The 10,121-nt window shown below is 39.9% G+C and overlaps 3 non-coding genes across 3 annotated transcripts; all 3 read right to left on the minus strand.

The window, feature by feature from the left end:
• Positions 1 to 492: 492 nt before the first annotated feature.
• On the minus strand, positions 493 to 565 carry trnar-ucg. Its single transcript has one exon. It is a non-coding gene; the product is annotated as a tRNA-Arg (tRNA).
• A 1,997-nt stretch (positions 566 to 2,562) lies between these two features.
• Positions 2,563 to 2,635, minus strand: trnar-ucg. Its single transcript has one exon. It is a non-coding gene; the product is annotated as a tRNA-Arg (tRNA).
• A 1,997-nt stretch (positions 2,636 to 4,632) lies between these two features.
• On the minus strand, positions 4,633 to 4,705 carry trnar-ucg. The gene has a single exon. It is a non-coding gene; the product is annotated as a tRNA-Arg (tRNA).
• Between the last annotated feature and the right edge of the window lie 5,416 nt (positions 4,706 to 10,121).

The following is a 10,121-nucleotide window of genomic DNA, read 5'->3' on the forward strand; positions in this document are numbered from 1 at the left end:
CTCCCTACTCGTTAAATGAGAACTCATGGTAAACACACGGATAATTATGGCCTCATGATTCAGATGTTCTAAGGTCTACATGCGATCAAGTCCAGAGCTCGTTTATATAAGGGTGTGTTCCTCTGATTGGCACCAATAAAGGTCACCAGATTAGTAATACAGGATCAGAGTTGTAAGACTATGGAACGAATGCCATCTGAATGTACTCCGCAGGATGGAACCGGATTTTGTAAAATCTATTTCCCAGTTCAAGTGTTGTAAAGCAAAACCTTAAAAACATTGTTAGGGTGTTTTTGCTCTTTGCTACTTTCACAGTTTGGAGGTGGAATACCGGTCAAGCACTGCGCTCTTCTACTTTTATTGTTTTCCCCGCCAGGTAGACAGCTATCTCGAGAACACTAGCACGTCTCAGAGGAGTTTGCCTTTGAGTGAAGACTAAATAGTCGAGTAATATTTTTTGCTTCGACAGTGTTTTCAAAACCCAATGTTCATTGACCCAGATGGGACTCGAACCCACAATCCTCAGCTCCGAAGGCTGATGCCTTATCCATTAGGCCACTGGGTCACAGCAAAGCTACAGCCCACTGATTGGTATGTTAATATAACTCATTCAGCCATCAGGTCCCCTCTTCCTTGCAGTTTCTCACAATTGTTCTTAGAGAAAGAAAGGAAAATGAATAGCACAAATATAAACACTCACCACTGGAGATAGGTCTTGTAAGTAATTTTTTGTTTTTGGCATTTCTCACAAATTGTCCTTTGTGAGATCCATCACAGGTAACGTTCTACTATATGGACTTTTGCCCGAAATATTAGCCTCTGGACCCATACACCTAGGGTACAACGACAAGGAGAACATCCTCAGCTATTCTGGCTACATACTAACAAACTTTTCCTGCAACCTCCTCTGATTCTGCAGCAACATTATTTTGTATGTATTTTTTCATACCAAAATCACTTGAAGCAACCAATGACTGTATTATACTTGTAGCTGGTCACAGAGGTGATAAGGAAATGAATTTCTACTCCTAAAATGTAAATGTCCCTCAGAAGACCGTTTACAAGTTTCTTCTTTGCAGTACCTTACAATTTGCTGCCGTTGTTGCCTACTTTAGAAGTTGTTACTTTTTTGGTCACAGAAAATTTGTTTATTCAGTTTTAATCCTTCCTCTCATATCTTGAGTTAGATCACAATTAGCATATACCATTCTCACAAGTGGAGAGAGGGAAGCATCGTTGATTTATCAACATCTGCCCGATCGTACAAGAGTTTTCACCATCATCAGAAAGACTTCTTTCACACTGTTTTATAATAAGAAACATACAAGAGGACAGATGGAGATGCTTAGATTCACCTCCAGTAAGCCTGCCTTAAGGAGGATGAAAAAAAGCCATTAAAAAGGACTGAAATTCCCCAAGTTTGTTTTTACCTTCAGAAATTGGAGTGCAGCAAATGAATCCAAAGAACAGCCTGCTACAAAGTTCTTGTTTTTTTTTCATTAAATGGGTCCTTTTCCTTTGCACCAAATCTTAAACGGCTATTTTGGATTCTCATATTGTCTTTGAAAAGAAACATACAGAAATGGACCCCTTTTCTAGCCACGAACGACCCAGGTGGGACTTGAACCCACAATCTCCAGCGGCTGACGCCTTATCCATTAGGCCACTGGGCCACAAGAAAGCCATCTTCCTCCTAAGGAAAGTAAATGCTTATCCTCAAGTGGTTAACTGTTGAATGCAATAACTAGGGGTGGCAGCCTGGGTCTTTCAGTAGCACTGTCACCGGAAGGCGCCTCAACCCCCCAATCCAGGTTCAAGTCCAGGCTTGTGAGCACTCCGTGTAATGGCTGAACCATCGAGATGGTAACTGGAAGCGTAAAATTCTAGGCTGCAAACTGTTCAAATAAGGCTCCTAGAGCAAACCAACGAATTTTACATATCGCACTTTTCAAGAGAACAAAGAGGTGTGCTATTTATACCAACATCAGTCATCGCTTGGAGCATTGTCATGAATTATGAAGAAGGCGAGGATTCCTTACGAAAGTCAGGAAAACTTCTTTTTGGCAAATTCTCCCTACTCGTTAAATGAGAACTCATGGTAAACACACCGGATAATTATGGCCTCATGATTCAGATGTTCTAAGGTCTACATGCGATCAAGTCCAGAGCTCGTTTATATAAGGGTGTGTTCCTCTGATTGGCACCAATAAAGGTCACCAGATTAGTAATACAGGATCAGAGTTGTAAGACTATGGAACGAATGCCATCTGAATGTACTCCGCAGGATGGAACCGGATTTTGTAAAATCTATTTCCCAGTTCAAGTGTTGTAAAGCAAAACCTTAAAAACATTGTTAGGGTGTTTTTGCTCTTTGCTACTTTCACAGTTTGGAGGTGGAATACCGGTCAAGCACTGCGCTCTTCTACTTTTATTGTTTTCCCGCCAGGTAGACAGCTATCTCGAGAACACTAGCACGTCTCAGAGGAGTTTGCCTTTGAGTGAAGACTAAATAGTCGAGTAATATTTTTTGCTTCGACAGTGTTTTCAAAACCCAATGTTCATTGACCCAGATGGGACTCGAACCCACAATCCTCAGCTCCGAAGGCTGATGCCTTATCCATTAGGCCACTGGGTCACAGCAAAGCTACAGCCCACTGATTGGTATGTTAATATAACTCATTCAGCCATCAGGTCCCTCTTCCTTGCAGTTTCTCACAATTGTTCTTAGAGAAAGAAAGGAAAATGAATAGCACAAATATAAACACTCACCACTGGAGATAGGTCTTGTAAGTAATTTTTGTTTTTGGCATTTCTCACAAATTGTCCTTTGTGAGATCCATCACAGGTAACGTTCTACTATATGGACTTTTTGCCCGAAATATTAGCCTCTGGACCCATACACCTAGGGTACAACGACAAGGAGAACATCCTCAGCTATTCTGGCTACATACTAACAAACTTTTCCTGCAACCTCCTCTGATTCTGCAGCAACATTATTTTGTATGTATTTTTTCATACCAAAATCACTTGAAGCAACCAATGACTGTATTATACTTGTAGCTGGTCACAGAGGTGATAAGGAAATGAATTTCTACTCCTAAAATGTAAATGTCCCTCAGAAGACCGTTTACAAGTTTCTTCTTTGCAGTACCTTACAATTTGCTGCCGTTGTTGCCTACTTTAGAAGTTGTTACTTTTTTGGTCACAGAAAATTTGTTTATTCAGTTTTAATCCTTCCTCTCATATCTTGAGTTAGATCACAATTAGCATATACCATTCTCACAAGTGGAGAGAGGGAAGCATCGTTGATTTATCAACATCTGCCCGATCGTACAAGAGTTTTCACCATCATCAGAAAGACTTCTTTCACACTGTTTTATAATAAGAAACATACAAGAGGACAGATGGAGATGCTTAGATTCACCTCCAGTAAGCCTGCCTTAAGGAGGATGAAAAAAAGCCATTAAAAAGGACTGAAATTCCCCAAGTTTGTTTTTACCTTCAGAAATTGGAGTGCAGCAAATGAATCCAAAGAACAGCCTGCTACAAAGTTCTTGTTTTTTTTTCATTAAATGGGTCCTTTTCCTTTGCACCAAATCTTAAACGGCTATTTTGGATTCTCATATTGTCTTTGAAAAGAAACATACAGAAATGGACCCCTTTTCTAGCCACGAACGACCCAGGTGGGACTTGAACCCACAATCTCCAGCGGCTGACGCCTTATCCATTAGGCCACTGGGCCACAAGAAAGCCATCTTCCTCCTAAGGAAAGTAAATGCTTATCCTCAAGTGGTTAACTGTTGAATGCAATAACTAGGGGTGGCAGCCTGGGTCTTTCAGTAGCACTGTCACCGGAAGGCGCCTCAACCCCCCAATCCAGGTTCAAGTCCAGGCTTGTGAGCACTCCGTGTAATGGCTGAACCATCGAGATGGTAACTGGAACGCGTAAAATTCTAGGCTGCAAACTGTTCAAATAAGGCTCCTAGAGCAAACCAACGAATTTTACATATCGCACTTTTCAAGAGAACAAAGAGGTGTGCTATTTATACCAACATCAGTCATCGCTTGGAGCATTGTCATGAATTATGAAGAAGGCGAGGATTCCTTACGAAAGTCAGGAAAACTTCTTTTTGGCAAATTCTCCCTACTCGTTAAATGAGAACTCATGGTAAACACACCGGATAATTATGGCCTCATGATTCAGATGTTCTAAGGTCTACATGCGATCAAGTCCAGAGCTCGTTTATATAAGGGTGTGTTCCTCTGATTGGCACCAATAAAGGTCACCAGATTAGTAATACAGGATCAGAGTTGTAAGACTATGGAACGAATGCCATCTGAATGTACTCCGCAGGATGGAACCGGATTTTGTAAAATCTATTTCCCAGTTCAAGTGTTGTAAAGCAAAACCTTAAAAACATTGTTAGGGTGTTTTTGCTCTTTGCTACTTTCACAGTTTGGAGGTGGAATACCGGTCAAGCACTGCGCTCTTCTACTTTTATTGTTTTCCCGCCAGGTAGACAGCTATCTCGAGAACACTAGCACGTCTCAGAGGAGTTTGCCTTTGAGTGAAGACTAAATAGTCGAGTAATATTTTTTGCTTCGACAGTGTTTTCAAAACCCAATGTTCATTGACCCAGATGGGACTCGAACCCACAATCCTCAGCTCCGAAGGCTGATGCCTTATCCATTAGGCCACTGGGTCACAGCAAAGCTACAGCCCACTGATTGGTATGTTAATATAACTCATTCAGCCATCAGGTCCCCTCTTCCTTGCAGTTTCTCACAATTGTTCTTAGAGAAAGAAAGGAAAATGAATAGCACAAATATAAACACTCACCACTGGAGATAGGTCTTGTAAGTAATTTTTTGTTTTTGGCATTTCTCACAAATTGTCCTTTGTGAGATCCATCACAGGTAACGTTCTACTATATGGACTTTTTGCCCGAAATATTAGCCTCTGGACCCATACACCTAGGGTACAACGACAAGGAGAACATCCTCAGCTATTCTGGCTACATACTAACAAACTTTTCCTGCAACCTCCTCTGATTCTGCAGCAACATTATTTTGTATGTATTTTTCATACCAAAATCACTTGAAGCAACCAATGACTGTATTATACTTGTAGCTGGTCACAGAGGTGATAAGGAAATGAATTTCTACTCCTAAAATGTAAATGTCCCTCAGAAGACCGTTTACAAGTTTCTTCTTTGCAGTACCTTACAATTTGCTGCCGTTGTTGCCTACTTTAGAAGTTGTTACTTTTTTGGTCACAGAAAATTTGTTTATTCAGTTTTAATCCTTCCTCTCATATCTTGAGTTAGATCACAATTAGCATATACCATTCTCACAAGTGGAGAGAGGGAAGCATCGTTGATTTATCAACATCTGCCCGATCGTACAAGAGTTTTCACCATCATCAGAAAGACTTCTTTCACACTGTTTTATAATAAGAAACATACAAGAGGACAGATGGAGATGCTTAGATTCACCTCCAGTAAGCCTGCCTTAAGGAGGATGAAAAAAGCCATTAAAAGGACTGAAAAGGTCCCCTCTTCTTTGCAGTTTCTCACAATTATTCTTAGAAAAAGAAATGAAAATTAATAATACAAATGGAAACACATCACTGGAGAGTGTGAATGTGAAATCTCTTTCCAAGTTGAGCGTTTTAAAGCATGTTAACACTTCTGGGATTCTAGTGTTAACATAACGAGTTAAGGGTTAATTATATATATGACATACAAAGATATGAAGATTTACACTCATCTCTGTTTTCAGAAAGTTGTATGATTGGTTTGTGTGTTACATTATTTTACTGTAGGCAGAGCAAACAGGTGCATAAAAACGTAATAAAAAAAACTGAGCTGTATGCAGTTTTTTGTGTTCATTCGTTTCAATCCAATATCTGAAGGTAAAGGCAAACTTGGGGAATTTCAGCCCTTTTCAATGGCTTTTTTTGTACTAGTACAGACAGTCATAGAAAAGATGAATCTAACCATCTGTCCTCTTGCATGTTTCTTATATTATGAAACAGTGTAAAAGAAGTCTTGTGATACTAGTAATAGCTCTTATATAATTGGGCAAATGTTGATAAATCAATGAAGCCTTCCCTTTCTCCACTTGTGAGAGTGGTATATATTAACTGTGATCTACCTCAAGATATGAGAGGAAGGTTTAAAATTGAATAAACACATTTTCGGTGCAAGTTAAAAGTAACAACATCTAATGCAGGCAAAAGCATCAACAAGCTTTACGTTTCTACAAAGAATAAACTTGTAAACAGTCTTCTTATGCGTATTTTAGGTGCAGAAATTTGTTTCGTTATCACCACTGTAATTAACTACAAGAAAATCATATTAATTATGATTTTGGTGACAAAAATTTGTGCAAAATAATTTTGTTTCATAATCATAGTAATCTGCAAGAAAAGTTTGCTTGTATGTAGACAGAGTAAGTTTGGATGTTCTCTTTGTCGTTGTTCCCAAAACATTTGTTAGTAGTACTTAATAAAACAGGTCTGTATTGAGTAGGCAATCAGTGTAATCACTGGTTTATTTTACTATTTTGATTAATTTATTACATTTACGTTACATTTATTAAAGCCCTGCCCAGGGTTTGTTTCCGGCCTTGCGTCTTGTGTTAGCTGGGATTGGCTCCAACTGACCCCTGTGACCCTGTAGTTAGGATTTAGCGGGTTAGATTTTGGATGGATGGATATTACATATAGTTTTTTTTAAAGCAATATGCCCAATTGACAAAGGCAGTGCTTTGTGCACAAATAAATGATATCCATATAACTCTCCATTTTTCTGACTTGATTATCCAAGAAAAGGTCATGGTGGAGGTATAGGCTATTCCAGCAGGCCCCAGATGCAAAGCAGGAACAATCCTGGACATAGCACCAATTTAGATTAGATCAGATAAACCCTTATTAATTCCATGGGGAAATTAAAATGCATACAGCAGCAGAAACATAAAAAATAAGAATACATTATCACAGGTTAGATAGTACATCCAAACAATCAATTAAAAAAATTAAAATAAATCAACTTAATGAGCACATCAGATGAAAGCTTTGAATTGCCACAGGAGTGGGAAGAAGAGACCTCCCTGAGGTGATTCTTAGCACACCAAGATGGAATGAGCCTGTGGCTAAAAGTGCTCCAAAAGACCACCTCCTGGATGGGATTTTCAATGATGGCATTCAATTTTGCTATTATCTTTTTTTTCTAAAGCAGCTTCCAGTATATCCAGGGTTTGACCTGTGATGGAGCTGTCTTTGTTGCTAAATTTGAATCAGACATTGTGATTCTTTTGTGCTCAGGTTGCTTCCCCAGATGATTGCAGCATAGAATAGTACACTGGCTACTATGGACTAGTAGAACATTTCCAGCAGCTTGCTGCAAACCTCAAAAGAGCTGAGTCTTCTTAGCAAGTACAGTCTGCTCTGGCCCTTCTTGTACATCACCACTGTGTTGTCAGAGCAGTCTAGTTTGTTGTTAATGTGAACCCCCAGGTACTTGTAACTCTGAATCACTTCCATGTCCTCCTTCTGAATGGTGACTGGTCTCAGAGGCTTCATGGCAGAAGGAAATCTACCCCCGTTCTTTTATCCTGCTGGTACTGTGATGAAAGCCTGTTGCTGATTATCTTTCAAGTGTCAGGTTGATTTCCAACTTCAGTTGCTGGAGATACTTATCTAAAAGAAGGGGAATAAAACACATTAATACATGCAAAACCAAATTTGAAACAATGGTAACAGATTTATTGACCTCACATAACAACCTAGTGCAACCTATGCAAGTTCACAAAAAAAGTCAAATGGGCTGGCTGAACAAGAGCCTCCATGTTAGATTTGATCATACATTTCTTGTATTTGCCCTAAGAAATCAGTAACCTCCATATACTCACTAAAATCAGCATAAGCAGTAACATTCCCTGCATCTCAATGTGCACTAATGTGTAATAATTTTGACAAATAGAACATCTGACATGATGTACTGAAGGGAAGAGCGAGAGGGAGAAGTGCGATTGTAGTTGTTTAGGTTTGAAACAAAAATAGGAAAAATATATGCAAAGGCAATAGGTAACTAGATTATCTCTATGAAAACTATTAATAACCTTGAACCATAGAAGTCATTAAAAGAACCTTAGTTTTAAATACTATCAAAACTGATTTTTCAAAATATGAACAGTTTAAATAAACTTTTGAACTTACCCCCGGAATGCTCTATCTCTCTCTCCAAATTGATTGCAGTCATATTTCAGGAGAAAATACATCTTGTTCTTAGAAACATTAGACAGAACGTATATTAAATGTTTTTCTGTTGAACTCTGCTCTAACCTGTGCAACAGGATTTGAGTCTTTGCAGCTATCAATATTTAGAAGGAGAAACTGGAAAGTATATTGCATTATGGCCAAGTTCAATTCAAAACAGGAAGTTCCTGATAATTTGCTGCACAGCTTCAGCAGGTGACATTTGAACCAAGTGTTGACTTTAAGCACACCAGCTAATATGTTAGCAGTGCACTCAACATATTGCCTCTGTGTTTTGTCCAGATTAGAAAAGACATTGCCTGACTAGCCAACCAGTAAAATTTCCTCAAGCCAGATCCTAATCAGTTGCCCAATAATATATATAAAAGAAATTCGTATGGTATCATTTGTGTCCTCTGGGCACTTTTTCTTTGTGCGAGTAACAGCTGACATAATAAATATACAGTGCATCCAGAAAGTATACACAGTGCATCACTTTTTCCATATTTTGTTATGTTACAGCCTTATTCCAAAATGGATTAAATTAATTTTTTTCCTCAGAATTCTACACACAACACCCCATAATGACAACATGAAAAAAGTTTACTTGAGGTTTTTGCAAAAATAAAAAAAACTGACAAGTCACATGTACATAAGTATTCAAAGCCTTTGCTTATACTTTGTCGATGCACCTTTGGCAGCAATTACAGCCTCCAGTCTTTTGAATATGATGCCACAAGCTTGGCACACCTATCCTTGGCCAGTTTCGCCCATTCCTCTTTGCAGCTTCTCTCAAGCTCCATCAGGCTGGATAGGAAGCGTCAGTGCATAGCCATTTTAAGATCTCTCCAGAGATGTTCAATCAGATTCAAGTCTGGGCTCTGGCTGGGCCACTCAAGGACATTCACAGAGTTGTCCTGAAGCCACTACTTTGATATCTTGGCTTTGTGCATAGGGTTGTTGTCCTGCTGAAAGATGAACCGTCGCCCCAGTCTGAGGTCAAGAGCGCTCTGGAACAGGTTTTCATCCTGGATGTCTCTGTACATTGCTGCAGTCATCTTTTGCTTTATCCTGACTAGTCTCCCAGTTCCTGCTGCTGGAAAACATCCCACACCATGATGCTGCCATCACCATGCTTCACTGCAGGAATGGTATTGGCCTGGTGATGGCGGTGCCTGGTTTCCTCCAAACGTGGCCTGGCATTCACACCAAAGAGTTCAATCTTTGTCTCATCAGACCAGAGAATTTTGTTTCTCATGGTCCGAGAGTCCTTCAGGTGCCTTTTGGCAAACTCCAAGCATGCTGCCATGTGCCTTTAACTAAGGAGTGGCTTTGTCTGGCCACTCCACCATACAGGCCTGATTGGTGGATTGCTGCAGAGATGGTTGTCCTTCTGGAAGAATCTCCTCTCTCCAGAGGACCTCTGGAGCGCTGGCAGAGTGATCATTGGGTTCTTGGTCACCTCCTGACTAAGGCCCTTCTCCCGATCGCTCAGTTTAGATGGCCAGCCAGCTCTAGGAAGAGTCCTGGTGGTTTTGAACTTCTTCCACTTACGGATGACGGAGGCCACTGTGCTCATTGGGACCTTCAAAGCAACAGAAATGTTTCTGTAACCTTCCCCAGATTTGTGCCTCGAGACAATCCTGTCTCGGAGGTCTACAGACAATTCCTTTGACTTCATGCTCGGTTTGTGCTCTGACATGAACTGTCAACTGTGGGACCTTATATAGACAGATGTGTGCCTTTCCAAATCATGTTCAATCAACTGAATTTACCACAGGTGTACTCCATTTAAGCTGCAGAAACATCTCAAGGATGATCAGGGGAAAGTTTTGAGCTTCATGGCAAAGGTTGTGAATAC

The sequence above is a fragment of the Polypterus senegalus genome, unplaced genomic scaffold (genome assembly GCF_016835505.1).
Source record: "Polypterus senegalus isolate Bchr_013 unplaced genomic scaffold, ASM1683550v1 scaffold_5363, whole genome shotgun sequence".
Taxonomy (NCBI): domain Eukaryota; kingdom Metazoa; phylum Chordata; class Cladistia; order Polypteriformes; family Polypteridae; genus Polypterus; species Polypterus senegalus.